This window comes from Echiichthys vipera, assembly GCF_963691815.1.
Source record: "Echiichthys vipera genome assembly, chromosome: 7".
NCBI lineage: Eukaryota > Metazoa > Chordata > Actinopteri > Perciformes > Trachinidae > Echiichthys > Echiichthys vipera.
In genome coordinates this window covers 11,406,173-11,433,911 of record NC_139832.1, presented here as the reverse complement: position 1 = coordinate 11,433,911, position 27,739 = coordinate 11,406,173, and positions in this window count along the sequence as shown.

The following is a 27,739-nucleotide window of genomic DNA, read 5'->3' as shown; positions in this document are numbered from 1 at the left end:
ATCTCCCCTACAGGTTTGGTGACCTCCATTCTTGCCCAAACCTGTCTAAACATACTATCTTCACATTGTTCCAGGGGTTAGCAATGTGCAGCAGCTGTTTCCCTGTATATGAGTTCAGTCTGAGCTTCACCCTTCAACACCCCCCTCCCCTCCCCTCTTTCCCCAATCCCTCTCTCACACACAGATACAAACACATAAAAAACATGTTTCTGTCATGCTTACACACTCCTCTCTATTAAGATGCATTGTCCTTTAATGTACTGCAGCTAATACCCTTGAGAGCAATTATTGCTTTAAGTCAAACATCATTATTACTTGATCAATGAAGACAATGTAGATTAATGCAATACAGAAATAGAAATGACGATTTAAGCTAAAAATAGAAGTCAATCATAAGGTTGTTTTTTTTCTGCTTCCTTCTTTATTTTACCATTTAAACTGTATCATATCAAGTGCATCACAAGATGAAATAATTAGACCTTAATAACATGTAATTCAATAATGCAATTTTCTGAATTCTCACATATTTAATTTTTGTTGTCTGCAAATGGTTTACAGTAACAATTTTCCCAATGCTGGATTTTTTTTTTCTCAGGTTAAATATGTGAGAACATTTGCTCGATGCTGTTTATGTTTCATGCGGTGCGGTCCTTACTTTTTTGTTGCAATCCAGCATGAATTCATATTAAATGTGACTGCATCCATCAGCACCTCCCTGGCAGCACAGTTGTCTGGCTCTCGGTGTTTAATCTATTAAAGTGCACCCTTGCCTTTTTTCATGACATTGAGAATCTGAAACTGGCTTTGAGCTGACATCATGTTTGAGGATCAGACTTGCATTGACACAGGCATACTCATATCTCCTTATCTTATTGATGGCACGACTTTAAGGCTATTTAGGTTGTTTTGTTTTTTATTTGTTTTTTTTGTGTTTTGTTGCATAAACCACTGTTGAAGTAATCTTGGTATTAAGTAGAGGCATATTATGGCTGGTAATAAACTGATAATATGCAAGACAGTTATGTTCAAAGCTGTTGCTGATCAGCAACACATTCAAGTTAAATGTGGTCAGAAAATGGTTTGATCTGCTGTGATCAGACACATGCATGTAAATAATACAATAATGTGTTATGGTCTCAAGGCAATTACTGTAGATGTTCAAAGTAAGGATATATTTTTTTTTCTTATAAAACTTCCACACATTGCAGGTTGATATCATACAATAGTCACTGAACTTGTACACAACTCATAAAAGGTTATACAGTATTACTTTACCATGCTTAATGTAAGGGCATCCCTTTTCTTCAAAAACATCCTGTGTCTGTCAGGAAGTAGTCTGGCTTATCAGATGTACAGTGTGGGTCATAAAGCCTGCCATCCGGCGCATCTCTCATGCGCATTTTCCTTCCCTTCCGCGATCTCCGCTATCTATTTTGCAAGGGCACCGACACTGCATCCAGGGCTTAGCACCACCCCCGATGATTGTGATTGGTTTAAAGAAATACAAACAGGTTCTCCAGTGCTGTAATCTTGCAGATTGTCTTTTTACGTAATAGTGAACAAATAAAGAAAAGAGAAAATGGAAACTCTCATATGTGAATCCTTTTGACATTATTTTACATTTAAAGTCTTTGTATCAGCATCTGCAGAACAAAAGAAACAACTGCCAGTGACGTGATTAGCCTAAGCAATGCTGTAACACAGAGAGAAAAGAAAGTGGCAGTAGCTGGTACTTTAAAGTGTCAGAGTCTTTGTAGCAATGACTAGTTTATGATGCTGATGTCAAGCATCACACTCAATGAGGCCTTTGTCCCAGGCTGAGACCAGGGCAGTGGGAAAACTGCCCACTCTTAGTCGGCAGGCCCATCCATCTTTCCATGAGGCCTCGCCATTCCCTTTGCACCAAAACTCTTGTGTATTAAAGATCTCTTGGGTTAATGCGCTGGAAAATTGGCTTGCATTTTTATTGGTGGAGGCCAGCTAAATGGAAGAAAAACAACTCATGGAGGGTAGAAAGGGACGAGAAATTTATCTGGAGGAGTGATTGTGGAGGGCAGGCCCTCAAGACTTGTTTCCTGTGACTTCGATAAAAGAGAACCTTGTGTCTGACATGCCAGAGATGATATTGTACTCGGGCTGAGTGTAGCTCCATCCATTTATCATTACCGTCATAACCAGCGGTTGTTACTGCCGAAGTATTGACCCGGTCATGATGTCTGTAATAGGACATTAGAGATAAATCTTAAAGAGAACACAGTGAAAATAGAAACAGTACAATAAATATTCTATTTTCATCCTGTTACACCTCTACAATCAAAGAATACATATTAAATGAATCAACACCATTTTCTGGTGGACACTGTAAAAATATATGGGAAAAAAATGCAAGGTAACTCATCAATTTGCTTCAATGAGATGTTTACCTCTGAGTTTCCTCTTGACACGTGCAGACTGCTTCTGTCACCAACTGCCTCTTATTCGTTTTGATGAAGGAGCTCAAGTCAAACCTCAGCACGGAACACATCAGTGCGATCAATGAGCGTGGAGTGACTGACCTACTGGACACATTTATGGGTGTGGGAGGCTAATTAGGAACCACTTCCCAGGCTTGGAAAGACAAGCCAACAGAACAGCTGCTGGTCAGCACTGGACTCCCATCCATGGGTCAAATAGGTGGCAGCTCGTCACGGACAGTGACACAGCTATAGGTCTAGAGAGGCCAATTTACTTAATGGCCAGCCCTGGGGCTGGGGACTCCTAGTATTTCTTTACTTGGACACTTGTAGATGACAGTGCAAGAGCCAAAACGATCCACTTTATCACAGCCGGTCTCATAGGAGAGTCATGACCGGAGCTGTTTTACAGGAGAATCTTTTGTCTTTTGTCTTTAAAAGTGAATTTAATGAAGTGCAATGTTGAAAGTCGTGATGGTAAGTTATTTAAAAATTGTTTACATTGATTCACTGCTACATTAGGCATTATAATGTTTAAATGCTCTGCAATTATTCATGGCAAAAGACGGATTATTTTTGCAGTGGTGTGACAATTTTATCCTGTCAAAAGTAGCTCCAGGGGGTTTTATGTCAAATGTGGTCATTGACATCAGTAATCTTAACTGTAGACTTTTTTTTTCATGATCAGGCCCCTGAGGGTCAGTCCCAGACGTCTCTTAACACACAGATGTTACAGTAACACAGGCAGGAAATCATGCCCAAACATCACCTTTGACCCCACATGTCAGCTGATCCACCATCACCTCTTTTGAAATAGACTCTCAACTTCTATAAATTACCAGATTTTCCCACCATGTCCCTCCATTCATTTTGTCTGGCTCCAGCTATTTTCCACTACAGACCCTGCGGTCAACTAATAGTGATTGCACAGTTGCTGAAAATCTGTCCCCTTGGGTTCACAAAGGTCAAAGGGCTCACACCAGGGTCAGGGCCTGTCTTTATGTCTCTTCCCACCAAAGGCTTTGTGATGAATAGAGAGCCCCAGGAAACAAAAGCTTTCAGCAAAGACAAGCAACTTTGCTCAATACATCAGCACCTCCACTCGCTGCCGCCCTCCCTGGTAAAAACACACTTTCTAACTGAGATGATGTGGGATCGAGGGGGAGCAAAATCCACAAAGACGTCTAAAAGCAAGCGGAGACGAGGGGTGAAAACAGGAGAAATTGATCATTTAACATTCAGTCCATATGTATCTACTTACAAGAGAAAGAAAAGAACGCAAAGCAGCATTACTGCACTAAAAGACAATGTTCTGTTGTACAAAACTTGTGACTTGCAGATGCATACGTAAACTGTATTACTTTACATTAATATAACCTTCCATCTGACAACTAGATGTTTTCTTTTTTTTAATAAATAAATAAAAAAAGTTGCATTACTGTGTCATTTTCTACAGCTCTATTGGGAGCCTTTAGTTTTAGCCTGTGAAACACCTTTTCTTCCTCAACTTGTTTTCCCTATCATTGCATTTGACCCTTGTAAAACTGTATCAGCAAACTAATAACTGAGCTGGTCTCTAATCTACTGGCTTTTGTTCCTTTCTTCTCTTATAATGTGTTGCAGATTCCAGAGGTTGAAACTGGCAGGGAGATTTTAAGCAAATGGCATCTGGTTAAAGGTCAGATTCGGGGGGCCCAGTGGGTGAAAGGTTGAATAACTCCAAGGAAGGTAGTGACCACGTCTTCAGAGTGATGTTTTGTACTACTTATCCTGCAACCCGTCTAATATGTTAAAACCCTTAAATAAAAAGATCTTTTTTTATGATCATTTGAGAGAAACTTATTTCAGTTAAATTATATGTTTATACACTTAAGAAATCGAGCAATTTACTTAAAGACGCTGTTACTGTCAAGATTTTAGGGTCAGTTATTTACAACTGGTTGGTCCTTTCAGATGTATTTGTAGATATATGGGGTCTCTTCACTTTGATTTATTGTTTCTACCCAGCTTTTAAAAAATAAGTGAAGAAAAACTTTTGCTGAAGGGATCACAGTCTTAAGTTCAAACTGCAGGTGTGTAAAATGGAACATGCACTTTTCTTCTAAATTAGGCATTGAGGGCTCGGAGAGAGCGGTGGGGGAAATTAGTGGAATAACTGGTTGATTCTATCCAGATGATTGCTTCAGTTGGACACCAGAGAGTTTTCATTAGGTCTCTAATTTACAAGCCTCCCTCTGCATTCCAGCCGTGGACCGACTTCCCCAGGTCTTAAAGACCTCCTTTAGCCTTTGCCCCTTGCAAAAGTTGTTGCCAAAGCCATGCACTTTGATAAACATATGTTAAACTTCAAGTGTGGAATTGATATTTAAACATTATTGTAATTCCCATTTATTATTCATCATAAAATGTAATAATAATAATAATATCATCAGGTTTCAAGCAAGCAGTTACCATACATCCTCATCTTTCAACTCTGTATGTGTTCATTATATTCAAACTTGAAGCCATTAAACCTCTTCTGTAGGACTTTACTGCAGAGGCTTTCCTATAACGATTTTAACTTTTGCATTTTGCATCTTTTATTCCTCAGCTATTTTGGTTTCCTGATATAAAGGAAAGTGCAATGTTGACAAGAAGCTTTAAAGACTCAACGCAATTATAACAAACACTTTCACAATTTTATATCAAATGGTTAGTGAACAGTAGTAACTAAAGCTTAATACAATCTCTAGAACTACTGTGTTATTTGTATTGATATTATTGAATTTATTTGGCAGTTGTCACAAAATAAATCTATTGATATACAACCAGAAAACAAATGTGTACACAGCTGGTCAGTTAAGTATCAATGTGTCAAATTAGTTCTCACTGATTGAAACGGCTTTAAATACAGAATATACATAATATGGATGTCATTTATTCGGAATATTAGCCAATTTCAGTTATTTTTCAATAGCCTTGCTCCCATTCACATATGTGTATGCACATTTTGAAATATTGCATTAGAGAATATGTACTGGAACAACAGAACACCTGATAAAACTTTGTCAATTGGGCAAAAAAAAAAATAAAGTTTTTATGCCGAAAAAGTTCTGACAACCAATATTTAACTCCCTTTGGCTGATCAGCTGTTAATGCTGTTGGAAAAAAAACATGTAAAAATGGGCAAATGAACCAAATTCCTGAAGACCACACTCCATTTCTATCTAGTAGATGTGGATGTAGATGTTATACGGACAACGTGACTTGTTTTGTGTTTAGTTAGTAACCTCTACTTCTTCTACTCTGATTTTTGAAAGATCACAGCCATGTGTAGCCTACAGTGCACTTCTGACATAAATACGCTGTGAGCTAGTTTATTCTCTCAAAGCCAATCAATGGAAACACACGTAATGTGCATTTATTTTTCTGACATTTTGCTTAAAGTTCCCTTGATAATTGAATAGAAACATGGTTATTGTCATCATCTTTCCAAGCTGATCATTTGGGATTTCTTTAATCACAAAGTTGGCAATCACTCCCCGCTTCTTCCTGTCCACATGACGTTGAGCAAGACACAGACCCCCAAGTTGCTCCCGATGGTCAGACACGGTTTGTATGGCAGCTCCGCCACCATTGGTGTATGAATGTGTAGATTCAAATTGAGTTAGGTAAGGTAGAAAGGCTCTGTATTTATGCAGTAGTAGTAACCATGTCCAGCTCAACTGCTGCATCTAAGCTTGATGTTAATGACTATGTAAAGTTTACATATCTGTTTATCACGCCTGGAAAACCTTCAAAAAAATCATTAATAAATAGAGGAAGAGACAAGTCGTTAAATATGAAATAATCAAGCAATTAAAAGGTTATTTAACTATGTAGGATATTAGAAGTATTCCACTCAAGGTTGTGATCATTACCAGCTGATTGTCATCACACAGCAATGCTAAGCCCACGTTGGTCACCGATGAACATACGTATGCTATATTTATAGATTTTTCTACCAAAATATTGTAGTCCCACAATCTGCTCTTTTTAAGGGCACACAGACTGTTCCTCTGCCTGGAGCACCACACTGGTTTGCTCTAATGGCTGATAACATAAACCTTCAACCTCTGTTCAGGATGTTTTTCCACTTAAAAGTACACTTTGAAAAATGAACTTGTGTGTGAGTGCAGCACTAAAACTAGTGCAAGGAGAGATTTATATGATGTAATCCTCTACAAACACCCTATTTGTTTTCAACTGAAAATGCCTCACATTATGTATTGGTAATGATTTTTATTTGCTACTGAAAACTGGCATGGTACTGTGGCACTCTGACACATTTGGCACAACAGATTACAAATGTTTACACCAAAGACTTTACATGGAATTTACTTGATTCCCATAGTTTAGTATGGATTCCAAGGCTTTACATTTCATCGTAAGCAAATTTCTAAAATAAGCTTCACTGGCATGTCGCTGGTGATGGTGTTTGTAAACACTGGGATGGATGCAGCCGGGCCATGTGCCTCGGCTAATGATGTTGTAGGAAAGGAGGGAACACTACGGGAGGCCCCATGCTGCTGCTTAACTCTCTCTTAGCTGCCAGGTCATGTGTGATTAAGAGGTTTGTGTTACCTGGAGCCCTGCTGAGGAACTTTCCCCTGGAGGGGAGTTTGTCCCATCCACCTAATCTGAAGAGGCCACGAATGGATACAGCACCATTTACGAGTAGTTTTATCACTGTTTTCCCCCAGGGGACTCTCTCAGGCTTCATATTCAATTTAGTAACCAGGCAGGAGCTTACTCACCACTGCAGATTAAATGCTGGTTATATGTTGGACTCAATTTTGCGTTGCAGATAAATTATCTGTGTGAGGTACATTTCTGTAGGTTATATGTTAAAAGGAAAGTGAGAAAATACATTTCGCTCTCTGACATGAAGTCTCCAATGTTATTAGAATTCAAGTGACAACTCAGTAATATATGAAGAACTTCATTCAGAGAATTCGTTAAAATAGAAAAACACATAATGGCTGCACATGTACAGTAATTACTGTCTCAGTTATCCATTTATAAACCTGTCAATAGGTTTCAAATGAGCATCCAGAAAATGCTTGTCTCCTTTTTTTATTGACCAAGGATAATAAATAGTCTTCAAATTGTCCCTGAAATTGCGTCCAACAGTGATTACAACTGACATCATGCTGTGTTTGTGTGCAATGGAGCAGGGGTGGAGATGAGCGGGGGGTGGCGGAGTAGGATAGAGCTGAGACAGTAGTGGGTTAGGAGGAGGCATGCAGGACAAAGAAAAAGTATCACAGAGAGAGAAGTATAAGCATGACCATGCTCCTGTCCTTGTTTGTAAAGTGATGAATGAGAGGACTGAACAGCGCTGGAGGCACCATGGTATTTGAGAGTTGTCTTTAAAGACGCAATCAGAGAGATACATGTAGAGCAACAGCAGTCCCACCACTGAAATTCAAAACCAGAGCACTGGAACCTACTGTCCCTTTCAGAATGGTTGTTAGACATTAATGTTTTGTTTTGAAACTATGTTTAAATGAAAAATATGCATACTAGTTATATATGGGGTTAAATCCAGTACCATAACCTCTTCACTTAAATTTAGGGATTTTAAATTTCATGTTTTAAAATCCTGAGCAGACACCAGTCAAAACGTTTGTTTACATTAATCTTTTTTGGAAACACAGCAGTAAAACAGGAATTTGTTTTCAGTTATGATCATTCGAGAATTGCAAATTGACAATTTCCTTTAAATAGCGCAAGCTCTTACCTGCAATTTATATGATCAATGAACGTGCAGGTTGTACCTTTAACACCCAGTGTCTTCTCATCTTTGAATTAACTTTACAAAATAAAAACGAATAAAATGTTTTATTTAAAGCCACTCATTTCTTATTTATGTTTCTAGAGACTGCGCATTCTTACTTTTATTTTGAGGTTTAATGTGGAACAATGAATTGGTTCAGTGTAGCAATGTCAAAGGAATAAAATTTAATGATTACTCCAACCCCTCAGCCAGACCACCTCTGCTTGTGCCAAAGTGGTTGTGGTTCAAATAGAGAGCATTGAGGAGACAACTGATATTGTCAGCATGTTGAGTTGTTGCAGTGTTTTGAGTGGGAGAGGGAGAACCAGGGGAGCCCCAAGCAGGACAGGGCCACGAGTTCCGCCAGCTGCACCCTGTCTTTGAGGAGGGGATGGAGAGCTTCTCATTGAGGTTGGCAAACGCTGGCTCATAAACTTTCCCTAGTCTCTCCCTTTGATTTTCCTTGGACATCTGCCTGGCCCTCCCATCAGGAATGTGCAGCAGCTGTTTGCTGCAAGTGTCTTCGCCGTGTGAACTCGGGCTTGTGCACGGGTCCTGGCTTAATGAATTGAGCCAATTCAAACTGGGTCGCCTGGGACACTGGGCCCTGGTGCATAACTCTTCTCTGGGGATGACAAGCAAGCTCAGAGAAAGAGGCTGGGAAATGTATATTATGGAGGTTAACCATTTGCCCTCATACTGTAATTGGCTTAGATTGTCTAGCAACCGGATTTGCAGGGGCAGAACCTGCGCCATGCTGCAGTGCAAAAGTTCAGCTGCAGCCGACACGATTGTGTGATCTTATGTGTGTGTACGTGTGTGTGTGTGAGAAAGAGAGAATGTGTAGATGTAGGTCAAACACATGGACACACAGTACACAGTAAGAACACCACAAGGTGTGTGTGAGGCAGATATAGTTTGTTTTACATTTGAGCTTGTTGTTGAGTTGGGTAGATGGGTTGTGCAGTGGTGCCAAAAAACAGTTCTGAAAGCATGATGATTTAATTTTGGCTGTGACTGTATACTTCTAAGCCTCATAAGTGATTTTGCTTTATGAGTCACTTCTTGGGGATGGATTTTCCTTCTTACATTTCTTGTCTCTCCGGCAAACTGATAAACTTTACGCAGTTTATGCTGGCACTAGAATTCTGTCATTATAAAAGGAATTCCTTCTTCTTCTTTTTTCAAAGCAAAAAAAAGGTCCAGACTTTACTCACAATGCTCATCCAGACTTTAGACCAAGACAGACAAGAGGATTACTGATAATGTGGACAGTCTTCATTCAAGAAGAGCTGGCAAACATGACTGAGTTGAGCGATGGCGAGAAGAGTCTGATGCTGCTTGTTTGTTTGAACGAGGAGATTAAGGAGAGTGAGATCACAGAATTTGGGGAATTAAGTACCACTGAGAGATTCGGTGAGGCCCCCTTTTTAGAGCAGTTGGGCAATTTTTTTTATTGCCACCAGAAAAGGCTTTCTTTAAAACTGCTTGAAAACTCCTGATTGATTGCATAAAAAAACATATAAGCATGTAATTTATGATATTTAATGAAAGGAAATGTCTGAATACTGATGAACCCTCCATGTTCATTTGTTTTTAGTCTCGGTGTTGTTGTTTTTTTTTCTTGTGTATTCCTGTATGACTGGCCACGCAGCGCAGTGAGGGGAACTCCATGAGCCATGATGAGTTGTTTAAAATCTAATCAGAAACTAACAAGTCCCTGGTTATTTGTTTCTGCCTCAATACTTGAGAGTTCCCAGATGTTGTGGAAGGTAGGGAGTCGATTGTTTATACAGCAGCGAATCTCACCCAAACACACACATTCTATCAGCCTTCATGGCTATCTATCAAGGGAGGCACAAGTTACAGTTTTTCTGAAGTCAGGCAGGCACAAAAGCCCTTCAGCAGCAAATTACAACTCCCACCCCACCTGCTGAAGCCAGCGTGCTGGCGGCGCAGTGTTCAGACGGTAACCTGCCTCCGATCGATCGGTTGTTGTTGCAGCTGTGCTCTGGTTGATGGTTTATTTAAGCGGCTCCACATGCTTGTTGAGGGGAAGGCAGCTGAATACATAAAACAGGCTCTCAGAACCACTTTGTGGTCCGGCTAAGAGTAAATGGAATAATAAAAACCAAATGGTTTCATCCCGTGTTGTAGGCTCATAAATCCAGGAAGTTGCTTCTTACCTTTATGATCCAAGGCATGTAGCATGTTAGGTTTTGTGGGATGAGTACTAACTTTAAGATATTATGTCTGTTACTGGATGAACACCTAATGCAGATCTAGTTAACTGCCACTGTTTCATCTGTAATAACCTAATAATACTCCATTCAATTTAGAGGAATCCTTATAAACAGAATGAAGTGACACCAACGGTTGTGCTTCACTTGACAAAATGTAGCATTCATACTGGCACAAATTGCACAGCACATTTTAGCAAGCTATATTCAAATATAGTTGTCTATGAAGAAATAATAATGAAGGCATCTGTGCTGGGGATATCCATGTTCAACTTCAAGTGATTTAAGTCCTCTGTTTAGTCAGCTAGGCTTCAAGGTCAAGCCTTGACTCTCTACAGAGAGGTCAGTGACATCCCCTCTCCATTCACACTGTTTCCTTCCCTTCGGCCAGAGGGGAGGATGTATCTCTTACTTCCTGCCGCCATACACCCAGACAGGAAATTAGTAGTTTGCTGTGCTATGCCTGACATTTCAAGTGTTTAAAGTTACATGGTGCAGGACTGTAATGGTTGCTTCACTACACAGATATCAGTGAGAAAATAACTGTTTGATGAAGGGTTAAAGGACAATCAACTCTTCATTAGATTTCAGTCACTAATCATCATTAAAAATCAAACAATCCTTTTAAAGTAGCCCTTTATAGCTAAGTATTTTTACTGCTATATATCTATGTATATATATATACATATATATATATATATATATGTATGTATTGATATTGTAGATACAGTTGATATGAATCATTACTGCTGCTGTTTTTATCAACCTGTCAAAACCCTTGAAAACAGTTGACATCCTGTTCCTACAGATTTTTTAAGCCACAGCTTTCTGTCTCATTATTTCCTGGCTGGTTTTTACATTATCAACACAGATTAACATGTGAAGTGAGTCTATTTTTTGTATAAAAGAACAACCACTTATTTATTGTATAGCCATAAAGTTACAGTATAACAGGTAACTTTGGCTCTGGAAATTAAATTTTCATATACAATGCTGCGTGACTGTTGTAGTTCTTTTAACACTTGGATGGACATGAGACTACCTTAGCTGAATCATCTCTTTAAAGAGGGAGGGAACTGCATTTAATAGAAGCAGGACAATACGTCAGGTACAAGTCCTAAAAAATTGCAGTAAAAGTGCTTGAGCTCTGGCTGCAGGTTTTATTGCCATTTAACTCACCAAACTGACCAGAAAGGGTAATTTGTAATTTGAGTTGAAATTATCTTCAATCAGCAATGTTCAGAAAACCTGCTGTCATTTTGTCATGCATTTAACAGAAGATGTGGAGTTAGATGTAAAATAAATAAATACATAAATAACACAGGCAAATCTAATTAGAATTTTTATGGACCCTTAAATTGAATCACACCTAGGGAAACCAAGGTGTACTTTATGCTTATTCATCTCATTGTAAAAGTTGCCATGCATAGTTTAAGTACAGCGATTGAATGTTCTGAACCAGATTATGTATCAAAACCCCAGGAAATCACCACTTGAGATTTCACATCAGATTACATTTATGGCATTGTGTGAATGTGGAGCTTTAATTCGATTTTAAGGTCGATTTAAACTTTAGGTAAAAGGTACTCATTTTGTGACAAATTGTACTTTTACACGATGTGTGCTTTGGATATATAGACTCTTTTAAAACTCAAATTTTTTTACTAAGATTTATGACGTAGTGTGGTTTAAAAACATATGGGTATTATCTTCCCATGAACTACCTATAAAAAATATTGTAACAAAAGGTGCAAAGTACTGCCAATTCCAAAAACCTGCAAATAATATCCTTTTGTTGTCAGATGTCGATCAGCTCCAGATGACTTTGGTGGCCCTTGGAAACAACAAAGGTGAGCCTCAGAAAGAAAAAAGAGCAGTCACTCTGATTGTGGATATTTCTGTAAAGTCCCAGGGGTCTGAGCTTGCCCTAGAAATGGCTGAGGACTGAAAAATATTGTCGGAGCAGTGCTGTTTATGCAGAGCACAGGCTCATTGTTAAGGGACAGGGAATAGAAAACGGTTTGGCCCTCTTTTACTCCAAGATATTTTGGCCCATGTCTCCCTCTGAATGACCTGAAAAACAGTAACCCAGATTCAAAAGTCCAATTAAAACAATTCAAGAAAACAAGCTTAGAAATATTAACTGCCATCATATTTAAATGATGAATCATGCAGCACCATGTTTATTTACTTTATGCAGCGTTAGAACAGGGATTAAACTTGACTGTACGCAGAGTAGACTTTAAGTACTTTTCTCCTATTAATGCATGTTTGTTAAGTTTAAAGTGCATTACCCTCAGATAAATCACAGACGCGTCCGTTTTAAAATGTCCACAAACTTGAGTTATAAGGTCATTAGATGTCATACAACATATGGAATATATCTCAGCAAAACTTCAAAACCGTGCCACTGTCTATTTGGGTTCACAGAGGAAGTGCTCCATAGACACTCACATATAAACAAAGCATTACTATCATGTTGTCTTTGTACTGGAACAAATGTTTGGCATCCATACAACATGTACATTCCTATGGCTGCTTTTGGCATTTCTTTTTTAAAGTAATCCTCTCACTTTTACTGCAGAAAACACATGCATTTTATTTAATCTTCTGTTGAATTGTATGATATAACACTTCCGTATGTGGCACTGGGTCCAATAACACATCTGGCATTGGAAAACATTCTTTAAACAGTAACTAACCAGTAATTACACTACTAAAGATGATCTAATCATCTGTGCTACTCTTTGTGGGGATTTGGCGGAACACCCTTGAGAAAACTTGGGCCATCAGTTAAAGAATCTGTTGCATTTTCTTTTCTTACCTGAACCAACAGCACATTTCTATTTTGACAGGCTCTCTAATTACCTCTGCTATTTATGGTGCGCTAACCATCTGCTACTGATTCCTTCATTATCTTGAACACGACAAAATGATTAGGGCATCGTTGGAGAGAGTCCTACCTTTGCCAAGGTTGGGCACTTGCCATCACAAATTGTTTTCAAAAGTCACCAAACACTCCCAAAATAATTAAAATGACTAATTACTTTATTGCTAAACTTTTTAGCGAGGGAAGCCTCATTTGAGCTCTTTTTTTTTGGTTATCGAGTGACCAAGACACTCACTTGCTTTGCTCAACAGTCTTTAAATGGCACATACTCTTAAACCCTAAAAAAAAATACCTAATTTTAACTACCAAAGTGGTTTGTTTTCCTGTTGCCGCATCACTATGTACTCTGGACACCCTGTGCTTCAAAGTCTGATTTGCAGAAGTTAGAATGGAAAAAAAAGAAAGTGAAGTGAAAATTTGTGAATGTGCCATTTGCACATAATTGACAGTCCAATGTCACAAACAACTCTTCTGAATGAGTTTGAGGTGGACTATTGCATGCACAAAGTGTGTAATTTTTAGAGAAACCACAGATTGCCTCGTTCTCCTACCAACAGTAAACATCGGTTTCCTTTAAACCATGACTATGAGCTTTCCCTTTAACCACCTACCATAGTTGTTGTCTCATACTTGCCACAAGGATAATGTGTTGTTGTTGGGGCAGCTGCCATTCATTTTGAGCCCAAATGACCACTGGCATGTAGGCATTGTTTCATTGGTTCATAAAGTTAATTTTCAACATTGATGTATTTGTCTTTACCTTGTCTGATGCTAATATAATGCAGTTTTAGTCTATTCTGCATCAAATTGCTTTGCTATGAGCTGGATATGCCATTGAATATGCATGTTTGTTCTTTTGTGTGTATATGTGTGTATAAACAGATTTTGCCTGTGCTACCAAGAATTGATTTGCACCTCATGCTGGGAAACAAGTAACGCAGCCTTCTGACTGCATCTAAATATGAGCCACTCAATAATCTTGACATGTTTAAGACCAAATATAAACAGGCCACAAATATCTGAAGAGGTCACACTGACACTACAGTAAGTACATTGTTACTCATATGAAAATTCAAAAAGGACACTTGTGAAAACACATGAAAGCATGACCACCCATCAAACTCTGATGAGAATATTCCTGCCAGCTCTCGTTAATGTTTGAGTATTATATGCTTCAGCATCTTTAATTTCCTCTTCAGTGAATGGTTGACAGTTGTTTTAAAGTCTTACTGGACATAAACAGCATGTTTGGTCTTTTTCCCAGAGAGGCTATTAGCCATAATTTCTCTGTCCTCTCTGGGTGTTATTGTCAGTATTCACATTTGATTAAATCCCTGTGGCATAAGTGACCAGCGACATTGATTTGCTATCCTCCTCGTTGCATTGACTCGCCAAGCCACAAGAGGCTTTTTGAAGGCTGCTGATCCCCAATATATATTTGTAACACATTTGTTTTAATTAAGTGTTCACACAGCATGGAAATTGGATACTTGACTAAATGACTGGAACCAACAGTAATACGACTAATTGCGGTTACTGTTGCAGCCATTGTGCCTCACAGATCAATATTTAGAGTAGCTGGCTATTGATTTCTAAAAAGTAAAAGGAGTGATCAAATAACTTGGTGAAATTTTACAGCAGATTGTTTTCTACAGTAATCTGTGAAGATATCTGTACAAACGTTTTTGACTGGAGTATTTGGAGAACTATAATACAAACATTGTTTTTTTTTAAATTAAATAAATGTATCAAACGGTAGATGTTTTATCCGTTTTATCTTTAAAAATGTACAGGTCTGACAAATCCTGGCCTTTCGGATGTCTTGTAGTTGAGCCAAAGCATACACACAATCCAAGGCAGCGTTTTTAAACTACAAAACAGAATGAAATAAAACACTCAAAGGATTAGAACAATTTAGAAAGCAGACCCCCTTCTTTTCCATTGTGCCTCTACCATGCTGCGGCTATTTCTCTATGCCCAGCATGGGCTCCACTTTGTGGCTTTTAATAACCTACCCCTTCAAGCTTCTACCCCCTGAGACACATTTTTCTCTACTTTATTTGTGCCGCTCTGTTTCTACCTACCAGCAGCTGCAGCGAGGAGCAAGCAGTGGAGGCAGCAGCAGCAAATTTCTTCCAGTTGCTCAACACGCTAATACTCCCCTTTTCTTTGCAGCTCAAGCATTATATTGCAGTTTCATTGACTGGGAGGTGTTGTGTTGCAGTGGAATCAATAGCTGAGGGGATCCCAGCCCAACGATTAGCTTGTCAGTCAGGCCTCTGTGGTTGAAAGGAGGGGAGGCAGCGTAAATCCCAGAATACCAGGGGCCACCAGCATGGAAAAGCTGGAATGCTGTGAGCCGCCGATCGCGCTGCACCACCTGTTGTAAGAGGCAACATGTGCTGAGTGTATTAACCTTTCTGCTACTGCTACCGCTGACTGCTACCACTGTTCCCTCCGTGCAGTGCTGAGAACTTTTAGGAAGAGATGTTGCTTGTTGTTGCGTTATCTAATCAAATTAGCTAAGACTGTTTTCATACCAACTGTGCGCCTTTGTTTGGGTTGAGTGGGAAATTCATTCAAATGAGATTTCTCTTTTTTTCTTATACACTGAAACACTCTCTGCTTGTTTACTGACCTCTGTCTGCATATGGAACCGAAGACTAGTTTTGGTTTTAGATTAGATGCAGCAAAGAAGTGTTTGTGTTCAACTACAACAGAGAGGTCAGTGAAATGAGAATTTGAGATAGCTGAAAGGACTTTAATTTGCACTGTTGACATGTATTGTAGGAGTCCTCCCGTCCCAATTTGAAAATCACTACCCAGCATAATGTGAGCATTTAGTGAATTAAATCCAGGTTAAGTATTTGTCTACATGATGCAACACCTATGTAACACCATTACAAATGGTCAGTAAGTCTCTTAATGATCTGGCTTTAAAAGAATTTAACATCCTCCCTTTGCATATTCTGCAGTTTAAATACTGTACGTTTATTTTCTTTTGGAGCTTCAAATGAATTCCCCAGGGTAACTCCCCACTGACAGTAGGCAGTGTTTCATTTCCTCAAGCGCTCAGACAGAGCAATTGTAAATTGTTTGTTTTTGCTGGAGTCACATTTGGAGAAAATTTAGACAAAGTAAATCTTTGACCTTTTTAAAATGATTTGGCTCTCGTCCCAGGGTCGCCACAGAGTTCACTATCGATAGAAAGCTATGTGATATTAACAGAAGGCAACATTCTGCTTGTGATGTTCCTTTGGCTATTATTCCCCATATGTTTCCTTGTGACCTTTTACTGTAGCCCAGTTAAAGAATGCCTTACCCAATATTTCACCTGAAACCTGAGCTTGATGATGAGCTAAGCTGTGTAGCCACTATTAGCATTGAATTAGCAAATGCAGACAACATATGTACAATGCTGCAAATAGCTCTATGGATACTGGAAGTCAGTTTGATGATCATATAGTTTTAACTAGAGTATTATTATTATTTTGATCTTAAAACGTTTTGTTTTACAAGTATTATCTCACTTGCTTCTTCTTCTTCGTCTTATATGAGGGTGTTTCACATAAAAGAAATTTGCCGTTTTTAATCCTTGTCCAACATTTTACATCATATTACCTCTTCTATCTGTACAAAAGCTTTATGTATGGTAACATATTGTTTTCTGTCTCTTTAGTCCTTGCTTGATTTAAATGTTTAAATTAAATCACGTTTGTTTTTTCTTAAAAAACTAGTTAGTCTATGACATGAAAGAACATAGCTCAGACTTTGAACTGATATTACACTGTTGAAAGTACCTTTCTTTTTGGGTTTTTTTCCCATACGTTCTGCAGCTGGTCGGACTGAGTCAGTTTCAGTACTGTTTGTAGATGGCGGAAGCGGAAGGCCATTGCTTCCTGTGAGCAATGGAAGATCACTAACAAGCCTCCCACTGGGGGGCGTGCTCTCATACGGAGACTGGTGATCACTTGATGCCCCTGTCATCAGACTGGGCTTAGCAAAATGCAGCTTAAGTTCAGGGCTTGGAGAGAACTGTCAACCAAGGGTCACAGAGAGCTGATGCCCATCAAGCTGCAGCACCAGAGGAGGAGTCAAGGGCAGTCATGGACTAATTTATCTTGAAAGAGGATGGGACGGGGTAAGGGTCACTGCAGAAGGATTGAGACACCATTAGCAGTGTTACACTTACTTCCACTAGCTTAGCTTCTGACTTAAAGGTTTTTACAGGTATGGGAATACAAAGAAATGTTATGACTGTCTGGGCCATACCTCCAAAAAAGATACTTTTATACGCTGGCCAGTTATGTAATAAGGAAATTGGATGCCGTGACCCTGCAACAATGCACTGTACATGTAGAAGGTGATAGTGAGACTGATAGAGACAGGACACTGAGCTCACACTTGTACCAACAGGAAAAGGAAAGATGTGAGATATACATAGTTGCTGTTTTGTGCAGTGATTAGAAGGGAATTTACTGCCACGTTATGGATAAAAACACAGCGCTACACCACTCATATTAAGCAGGAAAACTGTTTCTGACTGGTATTATAAGAAGCACAAATAAGTTGAATAAAGTAGTTCCAAACAATGTATTGTTTACCAAGGTGTAAACCCATTAATTATTACATCTTAGACAGGCATTTTTGACAACATTTTTAATTAGTAGGGCAGTTAAAAATCTGAGTGGGAAATAAGGCAGAGGACATTTTTATGGGATATAATCCTGTTGCCAACAGAGACCCATTTGGCTCAGTGAAAGTCAGTTTCACAACTTTCAACCACTATCTGAGCATTATAAAGACAAGCTCAGGTTTGACAGCTCAGCTATGATCTTCTCTTCAGTCAAAATTAAAGTTGTTAATGTTTTTATTTCGCTACATCATCCATTATTGAGTATTTTCTTAATTAGAGAAGTTATAGTTTTTATTTTAACCACAGAACCAAAAGAAGTGGCAACGATATCACAAAAAGTTTTATGTGCCAGTAACAATGTATTTAGCATTAGTCTGTCTACTACTGTAATTTGGAAATGCAAAGCAAACAAATATAACATACATTTAGTTTAGATGATGACACATCTGCCTGATTTGAATTTTTTTTTTTTATAATTATGTCTCTATTTCTGTTGTTGTGTGCGTGTTGAGTGTGTGTTCATGCGTGTGTGAGAGAGAGAGCAAGACAGAGGCAGATAAAGAGAGGGAAAGCCTTTGTAAAGAATTTGGCAAGCTCAACAAAGTCCCTCAAGAGTCCTTACCAAAGGATCTGGGAGAATGTTCTAGGTTCCAAGGAGAAAGACCCCTCAAGAGTGAAAACACACTAGCGTTAAGTTATTAGCTCCACTTTGAGCGGTGTATGTGAAACAAGCTCTCACAAGAGCTGGTGAGAATCCCTTAACTCACATTACTCCACCCCCTGGCTTTGTCTCTTTTTCAGAATCAGACTAGAAGGGTTATTCTCTCCATGTGGATAGGTCCTCGGGCCCAATTATCTGGCTACAATGCTCAATTAGCCATAATCCCTCTATTGAGGTGATAATAGAGGGGTTTTACGTTTTTACTTATAGAATAAGAACCCCCTTAAGTGAGATGAAATGAGAAATACATAATTCTTATCTTTTTTTATATAAAAAAAGAGAGGAGTTATTCATTAAGCAAGAGAGAAGTTTAATTCATTTTATGGAAATGACACAAAAACAACACAACAAAATTATGTTGCTGCCAATTAAATACAATTAGATGCACACGTGCACACGTAGGATGAAAATACAAGCTCCATTAACTTGAAAAGGTGAAACAGCGACCAAACACTTATGTATTTAGATTTTTTCATATTTTAGACAGAAAAAATCCTGACCCGTGGTTGGACGGAGTTGTTCAGGTAAGTATCACCATGAGCAAGGTCATATTCTGTCACCAGGTGCTCAATTAAAAGGAGCATTAACCTTGTTTACAAAATACAAGAGCAATACGGAGTGGGGCAGTAAATTTATTGTCATTAAACAGTAGGAGGCCGCTTTCTCTTGGCTGCTTGCCTACCAGCCACATAAGCTGGGCTGGTTAGCACACACACACACACACACACACACACACACACACACACACACACACACACACACACACACATAAACTCTACATTTAAGCCAGCACGAGGGCTACATCTGGGGCACCCCCTCCACAACAGCCAACTAATGACAAATGTTTTTGCTTTACTTTGGCTCACATCTCAACAAACGACTTCAAGCATTCTTAAAAAGTAGATTTAGGAGCAGGAGGTGCCGGGAGCAGGGAAAAATATCTGCCTCAGCTTTATGATGTGGTAACTAAAGGCGCTGAATAAGGTGACTGCAAAGTAAGCCCCCACATAAAAAAAAGTGAAACTCTGGCACCCAAAATGTCATTGTGCTGCTTCTTATGAGGTTACCACTCACCCCCGCTCTGTTTATTTACGTGCCAAAAAGTACACATGATAAAACCTTCCTCGCGAGGTGAAATAAAACAGTTTACTTTTACGGGTTTCTTTAGTAGGTATTTGGCAGGAGACGTAACTTGTGTAGGGCTTTAGTGTTCCAAAATGTCCAAAAGAATTTGGATTACACTTGCATGTGGAAATAGACCAGACTATCAGCAAGTCAAGGTGTTTGGCCAAGACCCCCAGCTCTCTCCTGACATTTAATGATATACTCAGTATCCAAAAGAAGAGTGTTCCCTGCCTTTCTGCAATAATATCTGATTCCACACCAAATTTGATACCAAGTGTTACTCCTAAACTCTGTCATAGGTTTCTGCCAATCTAGGTATTACAAGTGTCTCTGTTATTCTTAGAGGAGTGGCTCTCAGTTAACCTCAAATCAAGGGCTGTAATTTGTGGTTGATGGCACACTTTGAGATCTGTCTGATCTCTGTGCCCCAGGCGTTGAGGCACGGGACTTGATTAGAGACAGTTACATGTGGGAACTACTGCGCTAACCACAGCTCGGAGCGAATGTCAGCCGCATGCATGTCATGTGTCTTTTGCTAAGATTTATTGGGGTGAGATCTGCAGTAGGAGACTGCAGTATCTTTGTAGTTTCAACTTCAAAGGTAAGAGGGGCAGTCGCTTCACAAGGTATTATGACTTTCTCTTTCAAGGTTTTCAATCTAAGAATACATTTTCTGACACAAAGGAGTGGATCCTAACAAACAAAAGATTCAGTGCCTTGAAAGGTTCCCATCATTTTGTTTTTGCACAAAGTTATTTGTAAACACAGAGAAATTCATTTGGGAAACATTTTTTTTACTTATATTAAAAAAAAAAAGCATTTTAATGCATGCATGGTCGTTCAGAATATAGCTTTTAGAAAATGGCATTTACTAAAGTACTGATGAAATAGTTGCCTTTTTAATAGAACAATACTGCTAATAAATATCCGTATATATAATAAAACCTCTTGAATCAAATTGTATTAAAAAAAAAATGTTTTTCTGAATTCCTAAAGTTAACTTTTTTTTTCTCATTTAACAACATGCAAGCTGTAGTAATAAACCAAATTCCCCAAATCGGTATTTCTTGCCAAATTGTATTATTAACACTCACTCTCCTTTCTATCTCATCACTTTATTTGGGGGTTATGGCCACTGCTGCTCGCCCACCCACTCCCCACTACACAGGAATAGATTTTGAAAGGGCGAAAAGAAAGAGAGAGGCACAAGGAGAATAAAACACAGCCACACCTTTCAGCGCCTGTGCTCTTGAGGAATTTGATGAGCAACAAAAGCTGAACATTTTGAAGCCCCATTTTGCCTAAGTAGCAGTGCGTATAGTGAACAACTATTTACGCAGTAGCAGAGCTGTGGAGCTGCCTATGGATTCATTAGCCTCTTTGGGGCCTCCCCACTCTTCAGTCCCCACCATCTCTCTCTCTTAATGTCTCTCTTCCTCCCTCTCTCTCTAACGCCCTCAAACGCCTCACTCTCACTCTTTCTTTCTTTCTTTCTTTGCTGTCTATAAGAGGTTTTTAAGCCTAGCCAGTGTTTGTAATTAGCTCCCAATGCTGGAATGGAACATGTTGAGGTGGGTGTTAATGGGCTGGCCAGGCCCTTACTCGCACAGCAGGCTGAGAGCAGAAACAGAAACCAGTCTTTGTTCCTTGGATAGAGAGAAGACAAAAAGTGGGCATTAAAAGTGTGTAGAAGGACCTCTGGAAAATATTAACTGGCATTCATATTTTAAAAGAACACTTGGACTGAAGCACAAGGCTGGATTAATGACTGTCACCTCTCTATATGTGCTCAGCTGGAAACTCTTTGGCAACTTGATGTATACAATTTCGGGAAGATTATTATTCTTTTTAAACATTTTCAAAGAGTTTCTTAAGTACTTTGCTAAAATTTCTATTCTGTTTTTCAATACTTTCACACTCTTTTTCTTGTTTGTTGTTTTTCTGTTAACTGTCATTAAAAAAAGTGATATTGAATCCAGATCATAGATATCAACATCGGAACAATCGGTTGATGGGACTGCACAGGGCTTTACAGTCACTTTCAAAGGAGAATGAGCAAAACTTGTAGCTTTGAATGTTCAGAATTTCAGGTCAGAGTTCAAACGCACTGGGAAAGCAGTGGGCGTTATTCTAAAACCTTTCAAGATCTTCCCTTCTCCCTTTTTTCTGGCATCTTCACATTAAGCTGTGCGGCTGCTGGAGCAATCTATTACTGTGTCAAAGTTCTTGTTCGGCTTTGGCCTGGAAGCATAGTGAAACAGCTTGTTTTCATTTCAGTCGGGGAAAGGCAGGACTCTGTTTCAAGTCCCATTCCCCTCCAGATGTGCCTTGATCAAGGAAAGTTGACTATGCGCTTTGTGTTCTTTAAGACACTAATGTGATTATGTCACATATTTTCAGCTGATTCCCATTGCTATTAGTCTTGGTGTGGGGTCTGTGTTTCAATGGACTCCATCGGGAGATGGGAGTCGGTGGGATTTTTCTTTCACCAAAGTCTGATTCCTAGCCAACCAGAGAACACGGAGGACTGTGTGTGTGTGTGTGTGTGTGTGTGTGTGTGTGTGTGTGTGTGTGTGTGTGTGTGTGTGTGTGTGTGTGTGTGTGTGTGTGTGTGTGTGTGTGTGTGTGTGTGTGTGTGTGTGTGTGTGTGTGTGTGTGTGTGTGTGTGTGTGTGTGTGTGTGTGTGTGTGTAAATGTGTAAATCTCCCTGTGCAGTATAGCATAATATTTAGCTTTTCAAATCCAGTCTAAATAATTCACTTGTGTTTTGATGCTTTATGTTTCCCTTTGACAAAACTCACAAACAGTAAATTACATTTTCATTGCTCTTCCTCTCTCATGGATATTTAAGTGTTTGTGATATATTTTCCCCCAGTGCATAGTGTGACCATGTGATTTGCTATTCATGCTTTTTACCTTTACCCTACATAAACCCCCTGCTACATCTCCTCCTCTGTCACAAGCATTTTTAAATCTGGTCTTTTAAATTTAAAGAGAGACTACATAGGGGCCCCTTCTACGACAGCATTTGTGACATTACTTTTTATTGAACCAATCAACTTCAGTGAAATCACCTCAATCTGTGAATTCGCTTCAGTAAAAATGCGACATGGTTTTGCGTAAAGTTCAATTTTAGTTAACTTTGTAAAACAAATTTACACCATTGACCAATTGCGCTAAGTTTCTTGTACCACCTGTTTTGCCCGGAGACATGATTACATTTTGCCGTGTTCCAAAATACTAACAAGCTGCCCTTATATCACATGTTTTACACCCCACAACACAAAGTTGTTGGATGGAACAAATAATATACTGACACCTTGTGATATTCTTGAAAATGTTCTTAACAGGGATTGGCAAATATTTTTCAGTCCAGTTCTTTTCCGCACACGTACAAAACCACATTTGCTACAGCACTGTAAGATGAGTTAGATGCTTCTGTACCAACAGGAGAAACATACGAAGACTAATGTTAATACAGCCTTCAAAAGGTCCTGTGTTGAACTCTTTCAAAAAATAAAGGAAACCTAGTTGTAATGCAGTTCCATTGTAACCACATGATACTGTGTACCTATATACCTATGTCTTGAAGCTTGAATCCATAATTTATAGCCAGTTGGAGTGAAACAAAGCTGACAGTCCCATCCCAGTCGTTCTATGTTGGCTGATGTTAGCACCGTGTTGCTAGCGTTGTCTAAGTATGCTGTGACTTTCCATTAAGCCCCAGTTTTCAGTAGCGGTGGGACCCAACAAGCCAGTTTTGGGGAAATATTTACAAATTATGTTTGGGTTCTGCCTTCTGCTAGTGCCTCAAGTTCTTTTTACTGAAAATAGATAGTATTTTTGCTTGAAATGCCCATCCTTAGTTTTTAAGACATTAACAGACTTCATTACATCTCCCATTTTATGGTGAAGGACAAGAGAGAGTGTGTTGAATGGGGATAACATAAACGAACAAATGAAACAAAACTCTCTTAGATACATATAGTACTTACAAAACCATAAGTAAATGTTTTTAAAAAAAAATCTTTACCCTCTAACTGGGTGGCTGTATCTGGAAAAAGTCACATCAATTTGTGCTGAGTCTGCAATTTGAGATCATGCAAGGACATTACTTGGATGAGCCTGGGGGTCAGGGGCAACGCCAATCTGCACACTATGGCCCATCAGTCCAGGAGAGACACCTTTGCAACACCCACTGTCCAGCCATTAAAAGACTGTAAAGAGCCCAAATCAAATAGGGCCCGTCACTAACAGCAGCCAGTGTATGCAGAATAGAGTGTTGGTCTTGCGCCTGCTTCTTGTGAATTGTCCAACATGTCTGCATGCTGAAAAGAAGATATGACAGTTGAAGAAAGCGACAGACTTAACATTAAATTTAGCAGGCTGTCCTTAAACATGTCCACTCACTGTATTGCAGGATGACTACATATTATGAAAAGTGGCAGCATAGCTACATGGCGTATTTTCACCCGCCGTTAGATTAGAGGCCAGCTGGGAAGACAGCTCCATCATCTGCGAATCCAAATGGTGGAACCCAGTTTCCCATAAGCTGCCAGTCTGGGTAAAACAGGATTATGCCTCCTGCTCACCGACTGGGCCTAGCTTTGGTCCCTGATGGCTGCCAAACTGTTTTGCAACAGGCCGCTGTCATCAACTCCATTCTCCAAGCCCAAAATTGGGAAGTGGGCCTTTAACCATGAGTTTTAGTTGGGCTTATCATGGGAACTAGGATGAAACACAGTAAAACCAACGTCAGTCCAATCACGTTTCCTCTGGCCAGAAGAGGGATAGGGAGGGAGAAGGAGATTGCTCATGTGTGAGGCATCATCTTTGCCACCAAGCAGCATGGAATCACTGCATCCTCCAGACGAGCAGCTTCAGATCTAATGCAGGGTGCAATGCAAGGAAAGGTCTGGCTTGGGAAAGCTACAGCAACACCTGGCCATGTTTTCATTACAGTAAAGCTCCATTCACAGCAAAATGCTCAACAATAAGGCACTGCCATGGAGAGTCAACTGTCGCAACCAAGATGCAGCGGGAATAGAACAATTTTGAGCAAGTCCCCTGATGATTGAGCCATCATTTGCTAAATAGTCACTATTACTGGCAGGGCTGAATGGGCTTATTGGCTGTGCACATAGAAATTATCATTGTCCAGCTACATAAAAATAAGAGGCCAAGCTCACAGATATCTGCTAAAGGATACAGTCTGTGTGTAATAAAACAAAAAAGGACAGGTGAAGAGGATGGAAGTGCACTATGGTTTCTCGCTCAAGAAAACGGTGTGACGTAAATATACTTCTGGAGGAGGTCATTCTGTCAGAGCAAAATGAGCAAAAGAATTTGGGCTTTAGCCAATCCCTGCTCCACTAAAGTTTTGTTTTTGACATGCATGGTCATTGGCATTTTTTTACACTGAAGCAGGGAATTGTGGTCCAACAGGTTGTTAAACCTCCAAACATTATCTGAATGAATCACTATTTTACGCCATTGTGTCTCGCTATATGTTCAAGGCAGCGACAACACACTTTTTGTGAGATCACACAAGAGGTTATTTGATTAATAGACACTGTCTCTTTTCAAAAACAGTAACCTCATCTGATCCCAACAAGCAGACTTTGTGTACTGTGTGTATGTTAATCAGCAGAGTGTGAGCATGGCTCAGAGTGTCAATCCAAAACTCAAGGGTTTTATCAGATGAGAGGTGACAGTATTGCAGATAATGAATTGCATGGTGGAGTTATGTGTAATTGCATGCTCAACCACTTCAAACTAACACCAAGCACCTTTAATTGTGCATCAATGTGTTTCTAGTGTTTATGGTGTTGATTCTTTATCAAGTGGAGTTAAGTTTTGTAAAGTTTTAAGAAAATCATTTGTGGGGTTTCCTCCAACAATCCAAAGACATGCATGTGTTAGGTTAATTGATAACTCTAAAATTGCCCATAGGTGTGAATGGTTGTCTGTCTGTGTTCGTCTCTATGTGTCCTGCGATAGACTGGCGTCCTGTCCAGGGTGTACCTCGCCTCACGCCCGATGTCAGCTGGGATCGGCTCCAGCACCCCCCGCGACCCCGACCCCGGGATAAGCGGCTGAAGATGAATGAATGAATGAATTTGTGGGGAAAAAAGCGAGAATTAATTTGCAGATTAATCCCAGAGTCAGATTGTTAAAGCTTGCTCCATTTTTCATGTCTCAAATTTATCCTTGAATTAAAAATGTTGACAATTTCTTTCGACAAACTGATGAGTGTTTTATGAAGAGTGTGCAAAATGATGTGAATAAATAAAAAACAAAGAAAAACTCCAAATTCTAGCAATTCTGGCTCACTTACCTGCTCCTGGGAAGGAACAAGTGCACCCAAAAGAAAGATTATACAGAAAAGACATCGATTGTTGTCAAAGTGTTTTACGTATGCTACAGAGCTCGACAATAAGGATTGCCCGGGGCAAGTAAAATGCCACATCGGACTAGTGAATTGAGGATTTCACTTGCCTGATTGGACAAGTGGTAAAAAAAATAATAATAAACACATTGTTCTTTTCTGGAGCTGATGATGATGCTATCACAGTACTGATTAAACCTTGCAATCAGACACCTCCTACCACTGGTATTTTGGTGGGATACTGATGATAGCCACAGCTGCACCAGGGAATTCAACCCAAGTCGGTAAGCTTTCTAGTTAACCTTTTTGTTAACGTTACCAGTTGGCTAGTGTAGTATTACCAACGTTACAGTTAACGCTGGCTAACGATTCAGCAGCCAACAATTGCATTTACAGTGAGTGAGCTTACAATAACGTTTAATTTCGTAACGCCTTGGATGTATTCTGGGACGGTTCTGGTATGATGGTGAAAAAAATAATCGCCCTGTAGTAGCTAAAGATTGAGCCACCCCGCTTCTTTGTCATCTCCTTTGAGAGTTGCACATGTGCATTACTGATGAGGTACTCATAGCCTTAACCTTATGCTGAAAAATGCGCTAAATGTGAAAAAAAAGTTAGTGTTAGACAACGATTTTTAAAAATCCTGTGGCCATACATAACCAAGCTATTTTCTTGTATTTGCAGATTGTAGATATAATAGACAGTGGTCTTTTGTGATCTTTGTTTTTCTTTTTTTTTTCTTTATCCCACAGAGGCTAAGTGATCAAGCTGAATCATAATCTAGCATGATACGTATATCAGCATATGTTTTGTTGTATAAGATAAATACAAGTTTACATCAAGAGACATGCACTTACAGAGGGATTTCTGACGTTTGCATTGCCACAAACTGGATAATCCTGCTGTCAACAGTTTGTTAAATGCAAGAGCCACTTTCTGAGTTCATCACTGTTTAGAGCAGATTAGTAGAGGGTAGTGGATCTCATATGGCCTAGTCAGAGGCCATCATTGAAGGGCTTAAGGGATTAATGTTGTCTCGCGCTCTCACTCTGTCTCTCCAATATTCAATCAAACTCTGTACTGTGAGAGCAAATACAGCACAATTTGTACAAACCTCACTTATCACTGTAGTTTAACAACACACATCTAGTTCCTGAAGTCTGTACAAGAACATAGTATGTACTTCTGCCAGATGGTTTGCTTAAGGATTTCCCTGACTTCTGTTTAGCACTCAGACATACTAGTATTACAGCATAGTGTGTTGCAGCACAGTGTAAAGCTATCTATGGCAACTGAATAGTGATGTAGTAGTGTCCATGGGCTTGAGGAGGATGGGTCAAAGGCTAAATCCCTGCTTAAAGACACCGTAGTGAGCCTTTTCTATCAACCGACAGGCCATTTCAGTATGTGTTGGATAAGATGTAATTTCCCATCTGCTTTATGGCTATTTCTGATCCCTGGGCTCTTGTCAGCAAACTCCTCAGGACAG